Source organism: Notechis scutatus, chromosome 4 (assembly GCF_049901735.1).
Source record: "Notechis scutatus isolate UNSWTSFEM ecotype Mainland chromosome 4, rNotScu1.2, whole genome shotgun sequence".
Lineage (NCBI taxonomy): Eukaryota > Metazoa > Chordata > Lepidosauria > Squamata > Elapidae > Notechis > Notechis scutatus.
The window spans coordinates 133,717,211-133,743,792 of record NC_142012.1 but is presented as its reverse complement, the minus strand read 5'-3'; positions in this window follow the sequence as shown (position 1 = coordinate 133,743,792).

Genomic DNA, 26,582 nt, shown 5'->3' with positions numbered 1-26,582 from the left:
TATGACAAACAAAAGAAGAACAGCAGAACATTTAAAAGATTTGTGTAAAAAAACTACCAAAATATGGAAATGTCTTTTAATAAACTGCAATGCTATGAGATAATATTCTCATTAGAACTTTTTTCTTTTTCCAAATGCTTTGGAACAAGTGAACTGAATTAAAAAAGAACATAAATCCCAAGCCAATTTCTCACTGCATGATAGTACATTTGACATTGCCAATTTCTATAGTTTAGCTTTCATAGACAATAGTTATTAGAAGAAAAAATAGCTCGTGCTAATGTCACTGTAAACAACATAGGGAAAATTAATATGAGGTTAGTAAATTGGCCACAAACATATTTTATTATATCATGTTTTTCATCACAATTACATTGTTTTGATTCCTACTGAGTAGTAAAATAGGACTGCTGATTTGCAATCAGAAATATCTCCTTTATTTGCTAATTAAAAAAAAACCAATTAGATTGTTCGGTAGGAGAAAACAAATGACAAATCTTGCCCTTATCTCAACAAGTATTATCTCATAATAGTGTCAGGAATTTAAGATGCTTGCACAAGAAAAAAAAATTATTTGCAAAACATTTTATTAAGATAAGTTAACCAGAAAGCGATACAGAGAATATCATCATGCTTTTTTTTTTGTTGTTGAGTTATTTATTTTAATTGTACATGCTGAGAATCTGACTTCAGCTTCTAGTGAATCCTTATATTACAACTTGTTCATATTTTACTTCTGCAAAATTTATACCAGGAAGCAGATGTTAGGAACCAGTAGTTCTCCCAATTCCTGCTTTTTGTAATCCCAATGACTCCCATGACCACTTGTGAGAGATACTAAGAATTTTATCATAGTTATATCTAGAAGACCATCATTTTCCTCTCCTGTACATCAGGTATCATTATACTGTGCTGCATTATACTGTAAAAAAAGGGATAATAAAGAACTGCATAATCTGTAACTGAATCTCACTGTTGAAACCACCATCTCCTGTCACTGTTTTCTTCCATTCTATCAAGAAATTTTATTTTCTGTGCTTAAGTTGCTAATAGCAATTTGGAGATATCTGACATCATTAATCAGTGGTAGGATTCAAATTTTTTACTATTGGTTCTGTGGGCGTGGCTTGGTGGGCGTGGCATGGCTTGGTGGGCATAGCAGGGGAAGGATATTGCAAAATTCCCATTCTCCCCCCCCCCCCACTAACCTGCTTTTTAGCTTTGTTCTCCTCAGGAGACTCAGGAGGCAGAAAATAGATGGGGGCGGGACCAGTCAGAGGAGGTATTTGCCAGTTTTCTGAACTACTCAAAATTTTCGCTACTGGTTCTCCAGAACTGGACATAACCTGCTGAATACTACCTCTGTCATTAGTCCTTGTCAAAAGAGTAGGTTCAACACATAAATAATGGTATTATGATTTTATTTTTGTTAAGTGTTATTTAAAAAAAATTAGTTGCAGCTTTTAAAGAAATCAAATGTGAACAAAATGAACCTTGCTGATCAACACTTGCCAGAAAATTTCTGGTAAAATCCATGTGGACAGGACAATATTTCTGAAATTAAGAAAATGAAAAACATACATTTAAATTGAATCCTCAATAAGAAAACAGAAGTTCATATAATTCTGGAAATGTCAAGGATGAACGGTTAAAATATTGTTAACAGGTACAGAATGTAGTTTTCAGTGGTGATATTTATTGGTGCAATGACTTCCAGGTAACCCCATGTAAAACACTCTTGTTAAATAAAGTTTCCATTGAAGGTAAAGGTTGAATTTTTAAAATTAAAGATAAGGTTCACCTGAACTTTTGGAATGTAAATCAGGAATCTTCATATTTTGAAACTGTGTCTGGTTTATATGTGTTTTTGTGTATAAATCTATTTTGTGGCTAGATTAAACTGTGATTCATTCAACAAGAAGTTCCCTCTCAGCAATATGGTGAATAGGTTCCTTCCCGGAACCATATTCTAGACCAGGATATCTAAAATAACTTTAAGTTAGGAATTCTCTTCTGGAAACTGCCAACTGTCCTCATAATAGAATATTCCAAACAGCATAGAACAGAGGTCTTCAAACTTAGCAACTTCAAGACTTGTGGAGTGGACTCATCTCCCAGCATAGCTGTCTAGAGAATTCTGGGAGTTGAAGTCCACAAGTCTTAAAGTTGCCAAGTTTGGGGACCGTGGCATAGGGGAAGACCAGAATATACTGGAATTCTGTTCCTAAATTACTGAAACACACTTACACACCTTTTGAAGGAGGGTCACACTGTCAATGAAATTAATATTATTTGTGCTGTGATTATATTTATAAAGGTAAATAATTACAGCTATTGCATAGAAACTAAACTACAAAATGTACTTATAAAACAGGAGAAGACATATTCAAAAATCACACATGTAACAGTTTCACTGAGTATACTTGTTCCTATGGTGTGCACCTAGATTCATATTGGGAAAACACAGTGGGAAGTGTGCCATAAACAGTCGGCAGTTCTTATCTGGCAAGTACTATTATTTTGTGCATTTTTACAAAAGGAGAAAAAAGATATTATCTCAAAGTGATTTCTGAAGGTACTGCCATATTACAAGAAGTCATTATGAAAGATGAAAAGAATGCTAAAAGGAATGAAAAACCTCTTATTTTTGAAAGCAAATCAGAGATCTGTATAGCTTGTATAAAAAAACCAAAAAACCTCCTATATTCCATTTTCTTACTTATAAACTATGGAACAGGGTGATAAAATCACCCAGCTGCTGGTGGAATTTCTTGCTTTTCTTTCTCCCTAAATTTCCTAGCAAAGCCTGCTGTTCCCAAATGTACTGTAAAAAAGCTGTAGGAAAATAAACTTTGGCTGACTTTAAGTTGAATTCTATTGTGGAATTGTGGGAACTTCACGAAGACAGTAGTGTCACAAAAACAGGAAAAGCCCAAGGGGAACATCAGGTCAGCCATAAAACAAACTTACATAGGAAAAGGAATCAAATAAAAAACGTATTAAAGAATCCCTATAGACAAAAGCCTAAGTAATTAAGAAAACTAGACAAATAAGAAAAGGAAACAAAAAGATAATTTAGAAAACCCTTACAAACACAGGACATACCAAATAAGCAAAACAAACAGACAAAAGACACAAAATATAAATTACAAAAGGGACAGACAGGAAATTGCCACAGAACAAATATGAAAAAACTATCTTAAAGCTAAAAGAGATTAGAGAAAACCAATAATACAATCTGGCCACCCCCACGGAGTTTGCCTTCCACACCCTGCGGAGTTTGCCCTCTGGCAGGAATAAAGACAAACTCAAACAGAATTTGAAACATTAAGCACAAATACAAACACTCACACAAAATCAACTTACAAAGGGAGAAAAGGGTATAAAAAACCAGGGACTTACCATAAGAAGCTAGCTAGCCCAGGAACGCAGACTTCTCTCTGTTCTCCGCCTTCCTGAAAAATAAAAAGATCCAGCTTTCAAGCAGTTGTCCGTATGCTTGCGCCAGAGCTCTCCCAGCGGGAAAATCGAATCCTCGAAAGAAAGGCATTTTGACACCTTTCAACACTATAAAAGTGATGAGTACAACTTGGCCTTTTTTGCTTCTGAAGACCACTTCATTTCTTTCCACTTTTCAAATGTAAGTTTGGTAGAGCTAGTGCTTGTTTTCTGTCTGAGATTCTTTCAGCATTGTCTAAATGTAACTTCTAAAGTATTTCCCATGAATTTAGTTTTTTTTTCCTGGTGAAGTGACCAAGATGAGAAAAAAGGCTCACAAATCATTATTAGCTTGGAGCGGGCGGCGCAGGGGAAGAATCTGTTCCCATAGTTCATTTCATATGCATGGAATAGAGTAGTAGATGTTGTACTCCAACTGCATATGCTCCAACAGTGCTTTATCCTTAAGCGAGTCAAGTTGTAGATTCAAGTAAAGTGTAGCAAGCTGGTGAAAGACATTTGCTGTGTTTCATAATTAGGTAACTCTATAAAGACAAGGCATATAATGGATAATTGTAGAAAGCAAGGTTAGCAGACAAAAGATTTTTGTCTGGAGTTTGTCATTAGCTAATAATCTCTTTGGGTAACATTTTCCAAATTATGGATCAAGATTGACAACTGGTTTTCAGTTATTCAAGTCATCTTAGCATAATTATTTTCAAACTATAGATATCCATAGAGGTCGACCATAGCCTTCCCCCACCACCATTAGAGAGGTAGTTCACAAAAGTGGATCAGGAATTCATACTGATTCATTGAAACACACAAGTGATAATTCAAACAACAAAATAAACACTAGAATTTGGAAACTAAAAACAGCCAATAGTGCTGTTCCCACTGTGAGTTTCTATTTGAAGTACTGATACATGTTCTTACATTAGCAATCAGGAAAAAAAGTAAATATGAAAGAAAACAATGAAAATCTTAAAAGTGTACTTAATTTGATCTTGAGATGCATTCATCTCAACCTCTTCAGAAACATATTTGATGTAAGTTGGTACTATGGCATAGCAGATAGATTTAAGGCATTAATATATGCATACTTTTAAAAATAGTTCAAAAGATCTATAAAAATATAGGAGATGTGAAAATTTCATTTCAGCCTTCTCAAATAAAATAATTTTAGACGTATGTTTCAGAATTGGATGAAATAAACACATAAGCTAGAGATGCTTTAATAATTAATAATATATTAACATATATTGTTTGAGCATGTATTATGTTATAATGAATTTGCTCCAAAAGATATGAAATAATAATTTAATGGTCTAAAATGAACAGATAAATGAGGTTATATGTGTATAGAGCCATGGTTTTTTTCAGAATACAGACTAAACAATTTATTTATGAAATCCCAGTGTAAAGCTGTTCTGATATTGGTGGTGTTCCCAAATCCATAGCAGATTTGGACACAAACAAAACAGTATTAAGAATCCATTCAGTGAGAAAATGTCATCCATCCAAGAAAGATTTATCTGGAAACCATCTAATACCTATGTGCATGCATGCAAGGAATAAATGGATTTTTATTATAAGCATTGTTGTTCCCTTTAACCATCAGATGAGGGATGTGAACAACTGAACCACTGTGTTTAGTTTAAAAGTGAAATCCAAAATAATGGATCCTGTTTACTTCAGATAATCAATACCTCTGTCACTTTGGGGTGGGGAATAGCATATGAGCTTTATGAATATGCAGCTTGAAGTTGAGGAAAGAAAAGAAACATGGAAGAGAGCAAGAAAGCATTTGCCATGCTTAAATTACTAATCCTTAGTAGCAGGTATCCTGGAGAAATATAGGATTAAACAGTTCTCTGTCCAAAAAATGAACAAATCAGCAAATCTCACTTTTATTGCATTTATCAGCTTTTACCAACCTTATGCTTGCACCATTTTTCAAACGCTTAGAGAAGAAAAACCTTGCATATAAATAAATATGCTTTTTTGCTTGCCTTTCTCTTAACCATGTCTTTTACATATATAATTTTCCCACCCTTTCCCCAAAAGACTTTGCAAAATCTCATCCTTTTTATTTTCTTTAACCTGCCTATTTTGTATATAGCTTTCTGTTTTATCTGTAAATTTCAAACTCTGTGCCCAATGTATGCACCTGAAACTTGAGATCATGATATGACAATTTGGAAAAATTATCTACCTTGTTCAGATGTTCGGCTTTTGTTTTTCTGTCACAGAAGGTGCAGACAATCTCAAAACAGCCTCTTACCAGAAAGCAAACTAAGATGATTTCCTGCTATCCATGCCAGAAAATTCTATTGAACATCTGGTTTTGTTCCAGGTGCAATCTAAAAACCAAAAATAAGAGCATGGGATGCAGCTACCCACTGTTTTATTTTTGAAAGAAACCAACAATCCATAGGAAGCCCAGATTAATATGTAATGATGTAGGACAGTGGTCCCTGTTAGGGATACACCCTAGCAGAATGTGCACGGCAGTCAGGCAGGCAGTCAAATATGTGAGATAAACGGTTTTGTAGCTTACACTCAGTAAAACAGATACACTGTGCTAGTTAAATAGTTTATTCCAGTAAGAGTTTTATCATAGTCAAACAGTCCATATATCATTCACTAGTTCAGTCCATTTGGGGATTATTCAGTTGCAAAGTCCAGTGTCGAAAAAGAGGTCAGTAAACTTACAAATATCAGTCCAGTAATATATCTCCTCGCAGTAGAGATATAAAGAAGTCAAACCTCCTTTCTTCCTTCGACGTTCAAAACTCAGCAGCAGGGAACACGCAATTAGCAAACCATCAATCCAGTATAGTCAGCAAATCCAGCAGGTTTTCTTGCTCCCTCTTATGGCAGTTTTACAACCGCACCCAAAAATACATGCTTTGCAGTTTAAAGTGACACACACTTAAACTTACTATCATAGTTTATATATATTATTTTACCCAAACTACGTTAGGTAACCTTGTTATTCCTAACATACTCCCCTTTTGGGTAATATAATAATATATATATATCTATTTACAACCTTAACCCGTAGTCATCACAACTTTCTTTGTGTTTGACTGCACTTTGGGCTTTTGTAAATTGATCAGCAATATTTTCCTCAGTCATACAATATTCCAGTCTTATCAAACCATTTTTTACAGATTGCCTTACATTCAGATATCTAAGATCTGTATGCTTAGATCTCATTTTTACAGCAATATTTGTAGCCATCCGTATGGCTGCTTGATTGTCCTCATATACTACAATGGAATCATTAACAGTTATTCCCATATCCAATAACAATTGTTTATACAGAATTAAATCAGTACATAATAAAGATAAACATGAAAATTCTGCTTCCATTGTGGACATACTTATGTGTTGCTGTCTAATTGACCTCCAACCAATCAGTGCTTTTCCTAACAGTATAGCCGTACCTGAAGTTGATTTCCTAGTGTTTATGTCTGTTGCAAAACTTGCATCAGCATATGCACTTAAAATCAGATCATCTTTTGGCTCCAAATACAATGCATAGTGCATTGTCCTTTTAAGATATCTTAAGATACGTTTTGTCACTTGCCAGTGTCGTTCAGTGGGTTCAGCGTTGAATCTTGCCAATTGATTAACGCTATAGGCAATATCTTGCCTTGACCAATTACTAATGTACGATAAACTATCAATTAGCGATTGATAGATAGTCTTATCGAATTTTGGATTTTGAGCAATAGTGTGGCCAAATTCCTGACTCATTGGAGGTTTTGCCGGTTTACAAAGTTCCATCTTGTATGTTTTTAGTAATTGATAAATCTTATCCTCTTGAGATATCTTATAGCCACCTTTGGTTTTATTTATTGTTAATCCTAGATACTGTTTTATCTCTCCTAATTGCTTTAATTTTATCCTCTTACCTAATAATGATATTATTTCAGTAGCTTCATTATTAGTTTTTGTAATTAAGGCAATATCATCAGTGAACAACAATAACAATGACACTGTTCCATTTGTCTCTTTCTTAAATACACATGGATCAGCTAAACCTGCTTTAAACCCTATATTGTTTAACTCCTTAACAATATATTGGTTCCATTTGTAACCAGATTGTTTTAATCCATAGAGACTCTTTTTAAGCTTCCAACAGTCATTATTTGTTTTATCATCCTTAATTCCTACAGGTTTCTTTAGGTATATAGTGTGCTGCAATGGTGCATGCAGATAGGCAGTTTCTACATCTAAGTGATTTATAATATAGTTCTTCTTAGCTGCCCACACTAAAGCTGCTCTCAAGGTTGTTGCTTTTAGACTCGGTGCAAATACTTCATCATAATCACATGCAGTTTGATTAAATCCTTGAGCTACCAACCTAGCCTTATGGGTAACCGTCCCATTTTTACCTGTTTTTAATTTAAATATCCATTTACAGCCAATGGACTTTTCACCTGGAGGTAATTTAACATTTTCATAAACTTCCATTTGTTTCAATGAATTTAATTCTTTCTCCATTGCTCTATGCCAATTTTCTTGTTCCTTTGCTGGATACATTCTAAGTTCTTCAACAGTAGTTGGAACTTTACTAACTTGGCAAACTACACTTGCTTGGTACCTGTCAGGTGGTCTGGTTTCACGTGTTGAATGTCTAGGTATTACAGGGCTTACAGGTGGACTTTCATGTACTACCTGTTCCTGGTTATCTATTTCTTCCTGTTCTGGTCCTATGTGCTCTTCCTGTACTTCCTCTTTAATTGTACTCTTCTTATTACTGATATGTTGTTTTGGTCTTTTGTAGGTTTCTATGATTACATCCTTACTTGAATCTTGCTCCAGTTTTTCCCATCCTACATGTTCAAGGAATTGTGCACTAGCACTACAGTAAATGCTAGATGTATCTTTTTCCCAGAATCTGTATGATTTGTGATTAGATTCATAACCTACAAAGAATAACTTTTTAGCCCTATGCTGCCCCTTATGTCTAAGCTGTGTAGGAATATGCACCCATGCTGGTGCTCCAAATGTGTGCATGTAGCTTAGGTCAGGTTTTCTACCATGCCACCGTGTGAATGGTAATTCACCTGTTGTTGAGTTAACAACATTATTCAATATATGATTACCACACATTATTGCTTCTCCCCACAAAGTTTCAGGTAATCCTGAATCCGACAACATAGTACAAGCCATTGCCTGTATTGTTTGGCCTTGTCTTTCTATAAAGGAATTATGCTGTGGCCTATATGGTGCAGACTTTTTATGTTCAACACCTGCCATCTTCAGTCTATTTTTGAATTTATTATTTATAAATTCCATACCATTATCAGTTACAAGAGTTACTAGTTTCCTTTTAGTTTTTCCTTCTGCAAACTTCAACCAATTAAAGAAATTCTGATATGTTTCCGTTTTACTCTTCATTAAATAACAGAAACCATATCTGGAATAATGATCCATTATGCTTAATATATTTATTTATTTATTTATTTATTTATTTATTTATTTATTTATTTATTTATTTATTATTTATTTGATTTGCCAATTGTTTACAAGATAATAAGTATAAGTGTATACATAGTTGTGAATACATGAAATGGGTACATATAAGAAAAATAAAAGAAGAATAAGAGAAACAATAGGACAGGGACGGTAGGCACGTTGGTGCGCTTATGCACGCCCCCTACAGACCTCTTAGGAAAGGGGTGAGGTCAATAGTAGACAGTCTAAGGTTAAAGTTTTTGGGGTTTGGGAAGAAACTACAGAGTCGGGTAGAGTATTCCAGACATTGACCACTCTATTGCTGAAGTCGTATTTCCTGCAATCAAGTTTGGTGCGGTTAACTTTGAGTTTGTATCTATTGTGTGCTCTTGTGTTGTTATGGTTGAAGCTGAAGTATTCATTGACAGGTAGGACATTGCAATGTATGATTTTATATACCATGCTTAAATCAGACCGAAGACGGCGTAATTCAAGGTTTTCTAGTAGAATTTCAAGTCTGGTGGCATAAGGTATTCTACAACGAGTAGAGGAGTGGAGAACTCTTCTTGTGAAATATTTCTGGACTTTCTCAATTGTGCTTATATCAGATACGTAATGTGGGTTCCAGACTGATGAACTGTATTCGAGTATTGGTCTAGCAAATGTTTTGTATGCTCTGGTTAGTAGTGTGATATTACCAGAGAAAAAGCTACGTAGGATTAGGTTAACAACTCTTAATGCCTTTTTGGCTATGTAGTTGCAGTGGGCTCTAGCGCTTAGATCATTAGAGGTGAGTATTCCAAGGTCCTTTACAGAGCCTGGGTCATCAACAAGATCTTGACTATTCAGCTTGTATTTTATTTTCTGATTTTTTTTGCCAATGTGTAAGACAGAGCATTTATTTGTTGAGATTTGAAGTTGCCATTTGTTCAACCATTCTGATACATAGTCAAGATCTTTTTGTAGGGTAGCAGTATTGTCTGTGGTATTGAACAGCTTTACATCATCAGCGAAAAAGAGCATAATTGCTCTTAATATGATCACAGAGGTCATTTATGTAGAGTATGAAGAGAATTGGTCCTAGAACACTGCCTTGGGGGACACCACTATTGACAGGTACAGAATTTGATAGGACGCTCCCAATTTTGACCATTTGTTGTCTGTTTGACAGGAATGCTTCTATCCAGTTATTCAGTTGTCCAGAGATACCATAGGATTTTATTTTTAGGAGTAGTTTGTCGTGTACCACTGAATCAAAGGCTTTACAGAAGTCTATGTAGATTGCGTCTATTGCTTTGCCCTGGTCGAGTTGTGTCGTCCATATGTTTTTGCAGTGTAAGAGTTGCAGATTACAGGATAGTTTTTTTCTGAAACCAAATTGTTTATTGGAGAGTAGGTTGTTTGTCTCTAAGTGGAGGATGATGGATTGGTTAAATATAACGAGCACCTCCTACACTTGGTTTTTTAGGACCTATAATATCAGCAAATACGACCTCTAGAGGTTCCTTAGTCTTAAATCCATTTATTCTATTTGCTGGTATTACCTTGCTTTTTTCTTGACTGCAAGAATTGCAGTGCAAATACTTACTGCAAGGCTTCAGTTTTATACCTTCAGACAGTTCAACCATTTGCTTGAGCATTTTAAAATTTATATGCCCTAAACGTCTGTGTAACAAATGTATGCATTCATCATGAGGTTTAACGTTATTATACACTGTGTTAACTACCTCTAATTGATTATCATTTAACACATACAATTCACCTTTTAAAGGTGCAGTCAGTTTTTTACCTTCCTTTTCTATTATGCAGTTTTCTTCCTTAAAGGTAACTACATAACCTAGTTTAACCAAAACTCTAACCGAAAGCAAATTAAACTTAAGTTGTGGTACATATAACATTTTTACATTTTCTTTTATGCAAGAACAATGTGCAATACCTTCACCTTTTGCTTTCATTTTCCAGCCATTAGCTAACGATATCTGCTGTGAACTCGTGGACATCTTAACAAATCTTTAAATAAATCATTATGCAGTGTGATGCTCCACTATCTACAACCCATAAATTATTATTCACAGTTTTGTTGCTATACATGGCTAACTCTAAGCATTTTTCATCCTTTTGATGCCTTTTAGCATTCTGGCTGGCATTGTGGTGTTTTCCTTTTTTGCAGAATCTAGCCAAATGTCCTTTTCCTCCACAATTAAAACATTTTCTAATTGTATAGGCTGTCGAAGATTCTTTTTCTTCTTGTGGTTGTTCCCTTCTCAGTTGATCCCTTTCAAGCCTTCTCCTGGCTTCTTCAATTAATCTGCCAGTAATGTCAGTTAATGTTAGGTTATCTTTCGGCAGTACTTCCAGTGAAGTTACATAGTCGTTATAACTCTCATCTAACGAAGACAAAATTATATAAACCTGATGCAGTTCTGTGAAGATAAGTTCTTTTTCATGCAGTTCCTGAAAAATCCTCTTCATAGTGTTTATATGAGTCAACATGTCTCCATTCTTTTGAAGATGTGTTCTGAACAGCTTCCGTGTAAGATTTATATGTGCTCCTACACTGTCTCGAACATAAATCTTCTTTAAATTCTCCCAACATTTTGCAGCTGTTTCTTCTCTACGAATATGGACAAGCTGCTGGTCACAGAGTCCTTGCTCATTCTTCAGTTGATATTCTTGTATTTTCTGGGCATCATCCTCATCTTCCGGATCCCAAGCATCTACCTCTGGTGGGTTTTGAATTATACTCCACAAACCTGCATAGAAGTAGGCTGCATTTCATAGACCATGAAACATAGTTTGTTCCATCCAGTTTGGATATTAGAGACAAACTTGATAAATTGACTTGTGCCATCTTTTTCTGGATATTAAACTATAATTAATAAAACACAGCTGTCTGTTTACAGTATTGTGTAACTACACTAACTCTCACTTTATATAAGCCTGTTATATCCTGGTTAGTCTGACTGTGCACCTGGGCCCATAACAAGTGTTAGGGATATACACCCTAGCAGAACCTGCACAGCAGTCAGGCAGGCAGGCAAATATGTGAGATAAACGGTTTTGTAGCTTACACTCAGTAAAACAGATACACTGTGCTAGTTAAATAGTTTATTCCAGTAAGAGTTTTATCATAGTCAAACAGTCCATACATCATTCACTAGTTCAGTCTGTTCGGGGATTATTCAGTTGCAAAGTCCAGTGTCGAAAAAGAGGTCATTAAACTTACAAATATCAGTCCAGTAATATATCTCCTCACAGTAGAGATATAAAGAAGTCAAACCTCCTTTCTTCCTTCGACGTTCAAAACTCAGCAGCAGGGAACACGCAATTAGCAAACCATCAATCCAGTATAGTCAGCAAATCCAGCAGGTTCTCTTGCTCCCTCTTATGGCGGTTTTACAACCGCACCCAAAAATACATGCTTTGCAGTTTAAAGTGACACACACTTAAACTTACTATCATAGTTTATATATATTATTTTACCCAAACTACGTTAGGTAACCTTGTTATTCCTAACAGTCCCCAACATTTCCAGCTCTGCAGACTGGTCGTGACAGCAGAAGGGAATGATTTCATGCATGCGCCTGCTGCTGGCACAAATGGAAATTCATGTGCTTACACACTCACCTGCTGTTTGCGTAGTCTGGTTCGCAAAGGGCTGCAGTGTGTGACAGGGACATAGACATGGGATTGGGGATCCCTAATGTAGGGAACTTGTACCATGCTTGTTAGGATTCTGTCCACTAATTAGTTGGGTTGGCAATATATAAACCAACAATGTATGTTTGTAGCTTTAAGACAAAATCACTGTAGTGATTTATACTATATTCCGATTGATTGATTATATTGCAAATTACCATAAGAGAGAGCTAGAGATCATAGCTTACTCTCTCTGACATTCTGTCTCTCTGATATTCTGCTGCTATCTAAGAATCTCTGTTGTATTTATGCTGTGCTTATACTTTGATATTTTGGTTTACTGGAAATGACAAAGGCAACCAGTAATAAGTCTTTGTAATTGGATATTCTTTGGACTGTAAAACGTATGTGACCTGGACCGTTTATTGGACTGTGCTATTTCTTAAAGTAAACTTTAACTCAGTTTAGTGTATCTGTGTGTGGCTGAATAATTATTCATAACTATTCTCATAAATGTTTCCATGTACATATCCTTGTTACTCAAGGGTTATTCTGTACATATCATAACATTGGTTATGGGTCCATGTTAGGAATATAAGTCACCTAACAGGTATTTGGGTTGGAAATATATAAACCAGGATAGACATTTTAATACTATATCTTTAAGAAAATGCAAAACTGTAATTGGGTGTGGTTTCTCAAACGGCCATAAGATGGAGCCAGAAACCTGGGTTGTCTTAGTTTTAGTCTCAGAAGAAGTCTCAGTGAGTTTCTCTTTTTCCTTCTTTTGGAGAGTATTGCCGTTCCTCCATTTTACCTAATTCACTGATATTCCTGGATTTGATGTAAGTCTGAAACTGAACTGTTTTTGACACTGGAATTTGTTATTGGATTATCCCTGGATTGAAAACTGACTGATCTTACCTGTGAATGATTTTGGACTGTGTTTGAACTTTGCTTAAACCTTTCTGGAAGTAAAAACCTACATTTACTGCACAGTGTATCTGTGTGCTGTGTGTGTATTATTCAAACACTACTCTCAAATACGTCATACAAAATTACCTCAACAGTCCAGAGAGATATTGAGAATCAGTGTGAATATACAGTTACAAATTCAGCCAGCTGATTGCGGTTCATTGTTAAACTACCAATGGCACAAGAACAGTCAACCAGTATATCAGAGATAACCTGGTTGGATGGGACAAGCTATGTTTCCTGGTCTATGAAGTGCAGCCTACTTCTGTGTAAAGATGGATTATGGACTGTAGTTAATAGTCCACCAGATATAACATCTTGGGACCCATTGAATGATGAAGATAAAAAGAAAATAGCTGACTTTAACCGGGATAATGAAAAGCCTCTTAGTATAATTGGACTGACACTGAGTGATCAGCAGTTAGTCCATATTCGTGGTGAAGAATCTGCTGCTAGGTGTTGGGACATTTTGAAGAGGATTTATGTTCAAGATAGTGTGGGTGCACACATACACCTTACATGTAAACTGTTTAGAGTCCGTCTTATAAAAGGTAGTGATATGTTAGCTCATTTGGCGTTTATGAAAAGGACTTTACAAGAGCTACAAGAAAAGGAGCTGATTTTCTCAGAGTTGCATCAAGTTTACATTATTCTTTCTTCTTTGGATGAAACTTATGATGGTTATGTGTTTTCACTGGAAGTTTTAAACAGAGATGAACTTACATTGACTGGCATAACTGGAAGACTGTTAGAAGAGTCAAGAAGATGGCAAGATAGAAATCAGCTGAGAGAAAGACAACCACAGGAAGAAAAACTGTCTTCAACTGCCTATATTGTTAGGAAATATTTTTCTTGTGGGGATAAAGGTCATGTATCCAGATACTATAAAAGGGGTAAGAAACAAAATGCTATTAATATACAGAGAGTGTATAAAGATGTTAGTTTAGCCATATCAAGTACAACTACAACTGTAAACCATGATATATGGGTAGTTGACAGTGGAGCATCGCAGTGTATAACTAAAAGTAAAGAGAGGTTTGTTAACATGATAAAGAGTAAACAGCATGTACCATTAGCTGATGGATGGAAATTGAGAGCATCTGGAGAAGGTACTGCATATTGTTCATGTATTAATGAACATTTACTGATGTTATATGTACCTAGACTGATATTTAACTTGCTATCTGTAAGAGCAATGGTAAAAGCAGGATTTGTTGTAACCTTTCAGGGAGATAAATGTTTACTTGAAAAATAGGGGGAAAACATTACTGCAAGATTGAATAATGGTTTGTTTATTGTACATGATAATCCATTAATTAATGCTAACTCAGTTTATGACAATAAAAAGCCTCATGATGAATGTATTCATATGCTCCATAGACGTATGAGACATATATATTTCAAAATGCTAAAGAAAACTGTTGAGTTATCTAATGGTATAAAATTAAAACTTTGTACAAAGTATTTAAATTGCAATGCTTGCAATCAAGAAAAAAGCAAGGTAACTCCTGCAAATAGGGTAAATGGATTCAAAACCAGTGAACCATTAGAGGTGTTTTTGCTGATATTATTGGACCTAAGAAACCTAGTTTAGGTGGAGCTTGTTACATATTAAGTATAATTGATCATTTTTCCAGATATGGTTTCTGTTATTTAATGAAAATGAAGATGGAAACATACCAGCATTTTGTAAGCTGGCTAAAATTTGCTGAAAGGAAAAAGAAACAGAAAGTTGTTAGTTTAGTAACAGATAATGGTACTGAATTTACCAATAGAAAATTTGAAGCCATGTTACAGAAAGCTGGCATTGAACATTTGAATAACATAGTGAATTCAATGACTGGTGAATTACCATTTACTCGTTGGAATGGAAAAGGGCCAGATGCCAGTTATTTACATACATTTGGAACCCCAGCATGGGTTCATATTCCCATGCAAGTAAGGCGAACGGGACAACATAGAGCGAGAAAATTATATTTTGTAGGTTATGAATCTAATCATATATCATTTAGATTTTTGGAGCCAGGTACTACTAATGTATATTGCAGTGCAAGTGCTAAATTTCTGGAGCATGTTGGCTGGAGAAAGCTTGAACAGGAATATAACAAGGTACAGGATAGTGCTGTTGTTGAGACTGCATTGTTTACCGATAATCCTAATGATAATGATAATAATATTGATGATAAGACAGTGGAGGAATCCTCAATGGAAGAATCCTCAATAGAAGAACCCTCTATGACTGTAGAAGACAAGGATTTGATAGGGGAGGTAAAGGAAGAGGACATGCCAACAACATGTACTTAGTTGCCTAGGAGGTCAACTAGGGAGAGTCGTCCACCTGACAGATTTCAACCAAGCATTGTATGTCAGGTTAATACAGAACCTTCTAACTTCAATTAAATAAAACTATCCTACAAAGGATCAGGTAGCTTGGCAGGAAGCTATGAATAGGGAGTTAAAATCGTTAAAGGATTTAGAGGTGTATGAGGATGTAAAGTTACCACCAGGTGAGCATGCAATATGTGTATAAGATAAAGACTGGTGTGGATAGGCCTATTACCCATAAAGCAAGATTAGTTGCTTAAGGATTTGCTCAGTCAGATAAGGACTATGATGAAGTGTTTGCACCTTATCTGAGAGCAAATACATTGAGAGCAGCATTAGTTTGGGCAGCTAAGAATAAATGTAAAATAAACCATGTAGATGTTGAAACTGCATATCTACATACACCTTTACAACATACCATCTGTATGAAAAAGCCATTAGGCTTAAAGGATGATGGAAAAACTGATTATTGGAAATTAAAGAAAAGTCTTTATGGTCTAAAGCAATCCTGTTATGAATGGAATAAATGTATTGTAAAGGAATTAGTTTCAATAGATTTTGAAGTTGGTATAGCTGATCCTTGTTTGTTCTGAAGAGAAAAAGATGGTTTAATTTCTCTATTACTGTTATTTATGGATGGCATAGCAATTATAACTAAAACTGAACAAGAAGCAAATGATATTGTTTATAGATTACAGAAAAAGTTCAGGATTAGAAATTTAGGGGAGATTAAGCATTATTTGGGTCTTGATATAGTGAAAATGAATAAAGGTTTTTAAATTTCACAAGCCAAGAATAGCCAATTATTAAAACACTATAACATGGAGCTTTGTAAATCTGCTAAGACACCAGTGAATAAGGAATTAACACATAGTGATATCAAAAGTCCTACGTTTGATAAGGAAATATATCAATCCTTAATCAGTAGTCTATCATATCTGAGTAATTGGTTTAGACCAGATATATCTTTAGTGTAAACCAATTGGCTAGGTATAACACTGAAGCAAATGAAAGGCATTGGCAAGCAGCTAAGCGAATAATTAGGTTTTTAAAACACACAATCAATTATTCATTATATTTAGAACCAATTAATGAATTAGTGTTAACTGCATATGCTGATGCAAGTTTTGCTACTGATATAATGACTCGTAAGTCAACATCAGGTATAGTGGTAATGTTGTGTAATGCTTTAATAGGATGGAAGTCTATTAGGCAACAACATATTAGTTTATCCACTATGGAAGCGGAATTCTCATGTTTATCATTAATGTGTACAGAATTGATATATTATAAACAATTGTTGAAGAATATTGGAATTACTGTACGTGATCCGTTTATTGTTTTTGAAGACAATCAATCTGCAATTAGTATGGCTACTAATTAACTGTTAAAACAAGATCTAAACATACTGATTTGAGATATTTGAACATTAGATAATGTGTTCAAAATAAATTAATTCAGTTAGATACTGCATGACTGAACATAATATTGCAGATCATTTCACGAAAGCCCAAGGCACAATTAAGCATAAATAGTGTTGTGAGAATTATGGTTTGAAGATGTAATGTATTATATATTGACCTACCCAAAGGGGAGAATGTTAGGAATCTGTCCACCAATTAGTTGGGTTGGCAATATATAAATCAACAATGTATGTTTGTAGCTTTAAGACAAAATCACTATTGATTTATACTATATTCCAATTGGTTGATTATATTGCAAATTGCCAGAAGAGGGAGCTAGAGATCATAGCTTTCTTTCTCTGACATTCTGTCTCTCTGACATTCTGTTGTTATCTAAGATTCTCTGTTGTATTTATGCTGTGCTTATACTTTGATATTCTGGTTTACTGGAAATGACAAAGGCAACTGGTAAGAAGACTTTGTAATTGGATATTCTTTGGACTGTAAAACGTATATGATCTGGACCGTTTATTGGACTTAACTCAATTTAGTGTATCTGTCAGTTTTAAAATTCAGCTGCCACATTTTTTTCCTTTTAAAGAGTTGAAAAGTTCAAGGTTATTCTGTATGTCATATTAAGTAATTCCAGTGGCAGTTAATTGGTGCTCATGATTTATGAAGTGTAGAAGTGGGAGGAGAGAAGAGAGGAGAGAAGATGGATTCTGTGAAAGGTGCGAAAATAATTTCACTTAAGAAACAAACCTTTGACATGCCAGATCTGTTTCTAATAAATTCAACCTTGGAGAGAGATGTCTCGGAGTGATTGATATATGGATACTTTCTGGATGCTTTACAGTATCTGTGTGTGGCTGAATAATTATTCATAACTACTCTCATAAATGTTTCTATGTGCATATTTTGTTACTCAAGGGTTATTCTGTACATATCATAACAATGCTGTTTTCCAATTTATTTATATATTCAGAAGAGTTATTTTTAAAAAAATCAGATGGATAAGAAGCTTGTTGTGTCAAGAGATTTTTTAGCTATCTGGCCTTATATTGTGATTCTGACTAGTAACAGTTCTCATGGTATCATGGATTCCTCCCTGATATCTGCTATTATAGTAGAGTAGAAAAGAGCAACAGGAAACAAGAACAAATTTTCTTCCTTCATCCATCTCATTGTATGTCCAGACAGCATGCTTAGCCCTCAATTAAAGACCAAGCAGCTATAGTCTCACAGCAAACTAAACTCAGTTTAACCTTGTGTTTCTTTGTGTGGCTATGTATATTTGCAAGCCCCAAAAATAAATTAGTTCAGTGTCTTGTGAATCCAGCTTTAATTATTTTAGTTTCTCTGTATGCAATTTAGAATACCTTCAAGATATGTCAGAATTACTACTTGTGGCATCATGTCAATGGTCAAATTGTTAAAACCATTGTTCTTCAAGCTTGGTAACTTAGAGAACTTAGACTTCAACTCCCATTCCTAGCTAACTGGTCTAAACTGCTGAGAATTCTAAATGGAAACTTATCTGTCCACTTGTCCCTCCTTAGCCTCTATATATTGAATCTTGTGTGGTCAGAAACCCTGGCAATTAATTTTTAAAAAATTCTCCCGTCACTGGAGGTTTTTAAGAAGATATTGGATAACTATTTGTCTGAAATGTTATAGGGTCTTCTGCTTTAGCAGAATATTGGGCTAGAAGATCTCCAAGGTTACTTCCAACTCTGTTATTCCAGAGATTGAACAAGATGCAAACTGGGAGAGTCTATTAATTCAATTGAATTTAAAGTCCTCTATCTACCAACATGTTTCTGCTTCAGAGTGAGAAATAAGTTAACTAATTTAAATTATTTTATTTCTATTTCTCCTTCTTCTCCTGAGATGGAGATGTATTTGATACAGCAACTTTTTTTTTTAAAAAAAAAAAAAAACTTCCTTTGAATTAGAATTTGAAGAAATAACTTGCTAATCTTCTAGAGTCAGAAAAATTCCTTGCTGAGAAGTAGATAAAATGTCCTTTGTAATAGAAATTGCTTAGAAAACAGAAAGCCAAGTTCATGACACAACACAACTTCATTCTAGCATTTGTCAACATTTTATTTGCACAGTTTTAATTTTGATCATTATGTATGGTTTCTATTGAATAGTTTTCACATATTTTCCATTTGAATTCTGGCTTACTAGAAATTTTTAACCGCTGCCTCAAAAAGCACTTGCTTTTTGTTTGCCATCTAATACTTCCAAGTGAGTCACAGATCAGCACATTATTCATGAGGCAGGAACAAGATTTTTTTAATTGTACCACAGCAGATCAGTGAAGATCTGGACCAGAAATTTAAGATTGCTGTCAACTCAGAAGCCTATAATGCTAGCCCAATTTCTTCCTGGAATGAAATTTATTTTTAGATTTATAGAAGTAACATACATAAATCAACAGCTTTTTATTCTCTGATGTTGGAATCTATAGAGTTGTTTTCATATGGATTTCTGCACATGGTAGGGATTAATATTCTACCATCCCTGCAATGAATCCTTAATAGAAGCTAGCCAGATATTAAAATTCTGTTCCTGTTGAAAGATTTTAAGACCTGAAGGATGAATGGCAGGTTGATTACACTGAGGCTTGTTTGCCATTCTTTCAAGATACTCTTTTATGTCAGGATAACTAAATCAATCAGCTTGCAGCATTGGGATGCATAGCATAAATCAATGCATCTGGATTTCTGACAGCATCCCTATTAATATGCTATCATGAAAACAAGAAAAAAAATTAAAGATGTAATATGAGATCCCAAGTTTGTCTTCCTATTGGGAGTATGAGAAAAGGGGGAGATGTAGGCTGCCATCTTCTCCAATTGTTTCTTGTGATAGGTTTATCATTAGCAGTGTAAGTGATACAATGTTTTTTTCCAACAACCCAACAACAACAGCATTATCTGAGATTACCAGGAGATACTTAATATTATTGACACTTCCCAACCTTTAAAAGTATTTTGCTGACACCTGAAATGCTAAAATAAACATGGAAGACCGTTCTCTCCATCCAACTAGAAGAACCATCTGAATATTTTTACTGCAAATCTTCTACCCATGCAGGGCTTGGAGTAATAAAAATTGCAATACTACAAGGAGAAAATTGTATCTCCTTCCTTCATATTTTCAGTCTATGCTGTGGCCTTTTGTCTGGCCACTTAAAGCAAAACCAAAAGCCTGAGCTATTGGCACAAGGAGAGAACTAAACGGCTGTCAGACACCAATCTTTTTACCACATATTATCATAGAAAGCATGGTAGCAGAACAATTTTGCAGCTAGCGGTTTCCTCAATAGTTGCAACAATAGTGCTACTTTGCAGTTTAGAACCTTGGAAAGGGAGAAGAGTACTGGTTCACTGGGAGGTGAAGTCAGGTTTACTGTTTATATAAGTAGGAAAAATCAGTCAAGCAATTCCCGCTTTCCTATGAAATCTTCTTAGAGCTTTGCAAATGTTTTCCCATAACAGAGAAAAACCAGCCTGCAAACCCTACAGATTGCAGTGATGCACCTTCCACAATAGAAATTTTGCAAGCAATGGAAGTAAATGTTATTTGACTCAGCTGCAGAATATATCCGCAAGATTGAGAATATCTTGGGTATAACAGTAGGCTATTAACAGACTCTCTTGTTTTTATGTATAAGATTAACAGAGGAAATAATTGATATTGAGGGGGTTATTGCAATTTGTAGCTAGAGCAGGTCTAGACAGGCAATTTTATCATGTGATTGCAAGGAAGTATTTTGAACCCTTGTGCAGCAATGAAGAAAATGATTTATGCTAAAGGCTTCAAATACATTTCCTGGTATTTCAATTTTATTGTGTTTTGTTTTTAAAAATCAAATAACAGGCTAGCAATACTGAGCAACTCTAACTGAGTTACCATAATTGAAATCATATCTTCTGCCTTTCCTCCTTTTCCCAATACAATGAGTCCAAAATTAATTTCCCCCAAAGAAGCAAAAATATTAAGGCCAGGATAGATTGTTGGAGTAGAAATAATAAAAAATAGAATATAACAATTGAATGTCCATGTAGCCTGCTTCGCCTATAATCAAGGTTATCTGGAATAAAGCAGCCTTTTGTAATTGTGCATCTATATATAAGTAAAAAGGGAAACATGGAATGAAACTTTTCTCTCTGTGTGAATTGGGAATTGTGATGGAATGTTTGCTTGCATTATATTGGTTGATTTAAAGTAATTGTTTTTTCCCTGGGTCAGTGAGTATAGAAAAAGCCTGTATATGCGAAACAAATAAATGGCCCAGTAATGTAACAACACTTTTCTCATGAACGTACCAAGAGTCAAGATGGACACTCCATCCATGTGCATGCCTCTTAGTGCTTACAAATGAAATGTCCTTGCCGAACAAGCACATTTGGTCAATAATCAGTAAACAATTTAGTGGTTATATTTCCAACACAGTCCAAGTGGTTATAGTAGCTACATATCCAATCAGTAATGGAAGAGATGTTTCGTGATAAGCAAGTTCATCTTGGTTATTTCCTCTAAGCACCTGGTTTGCTGATTTGTTAATGTTTGTTGCCCTTTGCAATTTCATGCTTGAGCTATCACATACATTTATTATGTTACTGAATACAGCAGTCATAAAAATACTCCACTTTATAAAAGCTCAATCATTTTGCACAGGATCACTTTCTTGCACTGACCACTAACATCCATACATCATTTTCATGTATACAAGTCACATCCCTACCAATTAATGATAGGAATATGTATCTATATCTATCTGTCTGTCTATCTATCTATCTATCTATCTATCTATCTATCTATCTATCTATCTATCTATCTATCTATCTATCTATCTATCTATCTATCTATCCATCCATCCATCCATCCATCCATCCATCCATCCATCTATCTCCATCCCATCATTAATGTAGAGAATTATGACTTTATAAATTGGGACTGTTTATATCCATATCTGAAGAAAAATTTAGCTTGTATCTGATCTCATGTTTATGAAAAATTAATGGAGACAAAATGAAATTAGATCACATAATGAAATTCAATAAGTAGTGCATCTTTACAGTACATAAATGGCTCAGCTTCTCCTCCTAAATGCCCACCTTTTGATGTCTTTGATCCAACTATCAGGGAAAGTCCACACATCTTTTTTGGCATGCTCAGTTCTTTAAATCTACTTCCATAGATCTTTAGTCCTATGCTCATCCTTGATAGGCTTTATTGAATCTCTTCCAGTCCAAATCATTTTGAAAGTACGATGCCCAAATTCTCACCCTAAAAGATTATTACTTCCTGTGATTTGCAAACTATATTTTTATTGATACAACCTAAAATTGTATTTATATCTTTTTTCAGCGCCATCATACTGCTGATTCATTTGCAGTTCATTATCAAATATTGTTTTAAGATTGCTTTCATAAATCCTGCTATAAAACCAAATCTTCCCTATCCTTCAAATATGCATTTGATTTATCTTTCCTAAATTAAAAAAAAAAAAAACTTCATCTAAGTCTCAGATAAAAGTCATTCTGTTACTTTTCACCATTTCTCTAATCTTAACAAGATTGTTCTGATTTTTCTTTCTTTCTTCTGCCCTAGCCCTTTTATTTTTAATCCAAGGGTTTAGTTAGCATTTCCTCTACTTTTTTTTTTATCAAACTTCATCAAACATATTCAGATCTTTCTGCCTCTACCACTGTTTGTTCTGTTATCCATAAGACCACTTCTACCTTTGAATAGTGATCCTTTACATCAGATACTGATGGACAGAGATCAATGATAAGGTATAAGAATATACTCAGTACAACATGTCATGTCTTCTAGTTTAATATACTATTTTCAGGATATGTCATATTTTTGGAGAAGAAGCAAAATTTAGTGCCAGCTGAATTCAGTCATTTTCTCTTTATATCATCCTTTGCTTCAGCTAGTAAAATATCTTAAAACAACCCTGATTATCCACTTCTGCTTTATTGATCTTTGATTGTTTTAAAATCACATGAAAACCTTCAGATGTTCTAAACCTCCTATAATTTGAATTATGTAGGCAAAAGTTGGAGACATACTTATGGGGGCTATTAGGCAACACTATAGGGCAGTGGTGGCTAACGTTTTTGGGTTCCTGTGCTGAAAATTGCACTCACATGCACTCGCCTGCCAGCATCCAGAAGGCCCCCCACGCCCTCTGCATATGCGTGCACGATCCCTCCACCAACCTTTTACCTGCACTGTGCATGCATGGGCCTCCCAGCTGATTTTCAGGCCTTTTTCAGCCTCCCAGAGGCTTGAGGGAAGCCTCTGCAGCCTTTGGAGCCAAAAAATGGGGCCGTTTCATCACTTCTGTTATTTCTGGAAATACAGGAAGTAATGAAATGGGCCTGTTTCTCGGCCTCCAAAGGTTGCAGAGGCTTCCCTTGAGCCTCTGGGAGGCCGAAAAAGGCCCAAAAATCAGCTGGGAGGCCCGTGCATGTGCAGGTAAGTTTGCCTGGGGCTCGCATGCCTGCACAAATGGTTCTGCATGCCACCTGTGGCATGGGTGCCATAGGTTCACCAACATGGCTATAAGGGCTTCCTGTTCATGCATACAAGTTTAAAACTCCTGAAGATTCTGCACAACAGTGCTTGCCTTCAGAAGATGGAAGGGTCAGGTGACAAGGACAAGATGGACAGCAATGAGAAAGCAAGCACATCACTGCCTCTTCTTATCACATAAGATTAGAATGTCACTTAAATCAATATGTTGATGCAATTCATCTGGCTACAACATTGTAATGAATATGAGTCTTCCGATTAAATAGCCGCCTCTTCCATGTGACTTTTACAGCAGAAATGGTTAATTCCCAAATACATTTCTAACATAATGTTCCAAAATATTTCCTAATCATCCTACCCATGAAGAAAATAACATGTTTCAAGATATTTCACTACCACCTAATGAAGCACGACCTGTCTTTTAGAAGCAGAGATACTATCCAATGCATCTTTATTTTTCTTCAGGAGAGTAATCTCTGAAGTCAATATTTCTTTATTGTAGAATAAACCATATTGTCTGCAAATGTTTACAAGCATCTGAAAGCTTGAACCACTTCTCTTTCTAACAATAGCTATGATTCTATGATTGTTTCATTGTACCTACACCAACTTATCATTTTAATTAATCTATAAGAACATGAAATGAACAATTCATGACATTTAAATGCTTGTTTATTGTATGTTCCCAAGATGCTTGAGGCTGTAATGAAGATGATTCTGAAACTACTGAAATATGGTGATTTTTCAAACTGAAATAGTAACAGTTTTAAATATAAGAACTGGAGACAAATGTTGCATGAATCAGTTAAAGACGGAACCTGCAGTCTCATCATTTTTCATCTGATGAGCCATTTGTTCCTGTTCATAAGCTCTACATCAGATATAATTATCACTTAATCAATCTTGAGTTCATAAGCTGTATAATGAAAAACAGGTTCAATTAGAAAATTACATCACTTTATCAATATGGCATTAAGTAGATTATTTTTCATAATGATCTGCATTCTTTCATGGCCATAGTTCAAATGAGCAATTCAAAATTTAGGTGAAGCCTTTATTATTTATAGAAAAACATTTTGGGTTTTGTTTTTATCAAAATATAAACTTCAGGTCTTGAATAGGTCATTACTGATAAAACATCATATCATAGCAGTAAATATAAAACTGGGGAGGGATTCCAATTTAATGTTTATATAGTGTAAATGCTTTTCTTGATTATTTTACAGTATAGGAGATATTAAGCCAGTATCCATGCTAACCTTATTTCAAGCTCTTTATCCTCTTAATTGGATACATTTAATGTAATGCAGTTTAGAAAAAAAGGAATAATAATAATTGTCTGTGAATTAAATTTAAAAATTATGCCTATTTTGTTTTTTATTTTTGCAAAACATAATTTTAGTGTGCATTATAATATAGAGAAGAAATTAAGTGAAAAGAATTACATTTCAACTAATAAATTTGTGGTCTTAAATTATTTTAAGAAATAGTTCTTGTTTAAATAAGGGTTTCTGAGGTTAATACAACAAGTCACATATGGTTTTAAAGTGTTGTGATTATTTGTTGTATTTTGAGTCCATTGTTAAAATTCAGGAGCCTTTATATTGAATCACTCTTTAAAAAATTAAAGCACACTCAACTCATTTATAAAATTATATTCTGGCTAATAAATCTGAAGAAATTATTAAGCATAAAGTTTTACAGGAAATGATAAGACATGATACAAAGTTAGATTTCTTATTAGAAAGAGACTGACAAAATGTATTTCTCATACATCATACACTAGTTCACATATAACTTCAGTCAGATGCTGTTCTTAAAAGTGCCACTGTACTGCTGTAGAAGGAGGAACTCTCTAACTCTTCTTAAGATAACCTTATTTTTCTATAGCAGGCACAAGAAATATAGTGGATAGTAGCTGTTAAGAATCTGTCCACCAATTAGTTGGGTTGGCAATATATAAACAAACAATGTATGTTTGTAGCTTTAAGATAAAATCACTGTATTGATTTATACTATATTCCGATTGGTTGATTATATTGCAAATTACCATAAGAGGGAGCTAGAGATCATAGCGTGCTCTCTCTCTAACATTCTATCTCTCAGTCATTCTGTTTCTCTGATATTCTGTCTCTCTAACATTCTGTCTCTCTGACATTCTGTCTCTCTGACATTCTGTTGCTATCTAAGGTTCTCTATTGTATTTATGCTGTGCTTATACTTTGATATTTTTGTTTCCTGTAAATGACAAAGGCAACCAGTAAGAAGACTTTGTAATTGGATATTCTTTGGATTGTAAAACGTATATGATCTGGACCATTTATTGGGCTGTGCTATTTCTTAAAGTAAACTTTAACTCAATTCAGTATATCTGTGTGTGGCTGAATAATTATTCATAACTACTCTCATAAATGTTTCCATGTGCATATCCTTGTTAATCAAGGGTTATTCTATACATATTATAACAGTAGCCAAAGCAGTTTGTCCATGGTATTTATTTACTTATTTACTATACAGTATATCTGTACCACTCTAGAGTATGTCCTCTGTGAAAGACATTTATATTTCTAGAAGGAAAAGAACTGATAGGTTGACAAAAATATCAAATGAACCTGTTTATGCTTTATTTTATATATTTATAGGGCTAATATTAAAATAAGTGTTTAATGATAGCTATGAAATTTTTTTACATTTTAGCAAAACTTTATATCATAACTGATTTCAGCAGATAAAGATGAGGCTGATTTGAGAAATATTATCTAGCAGACC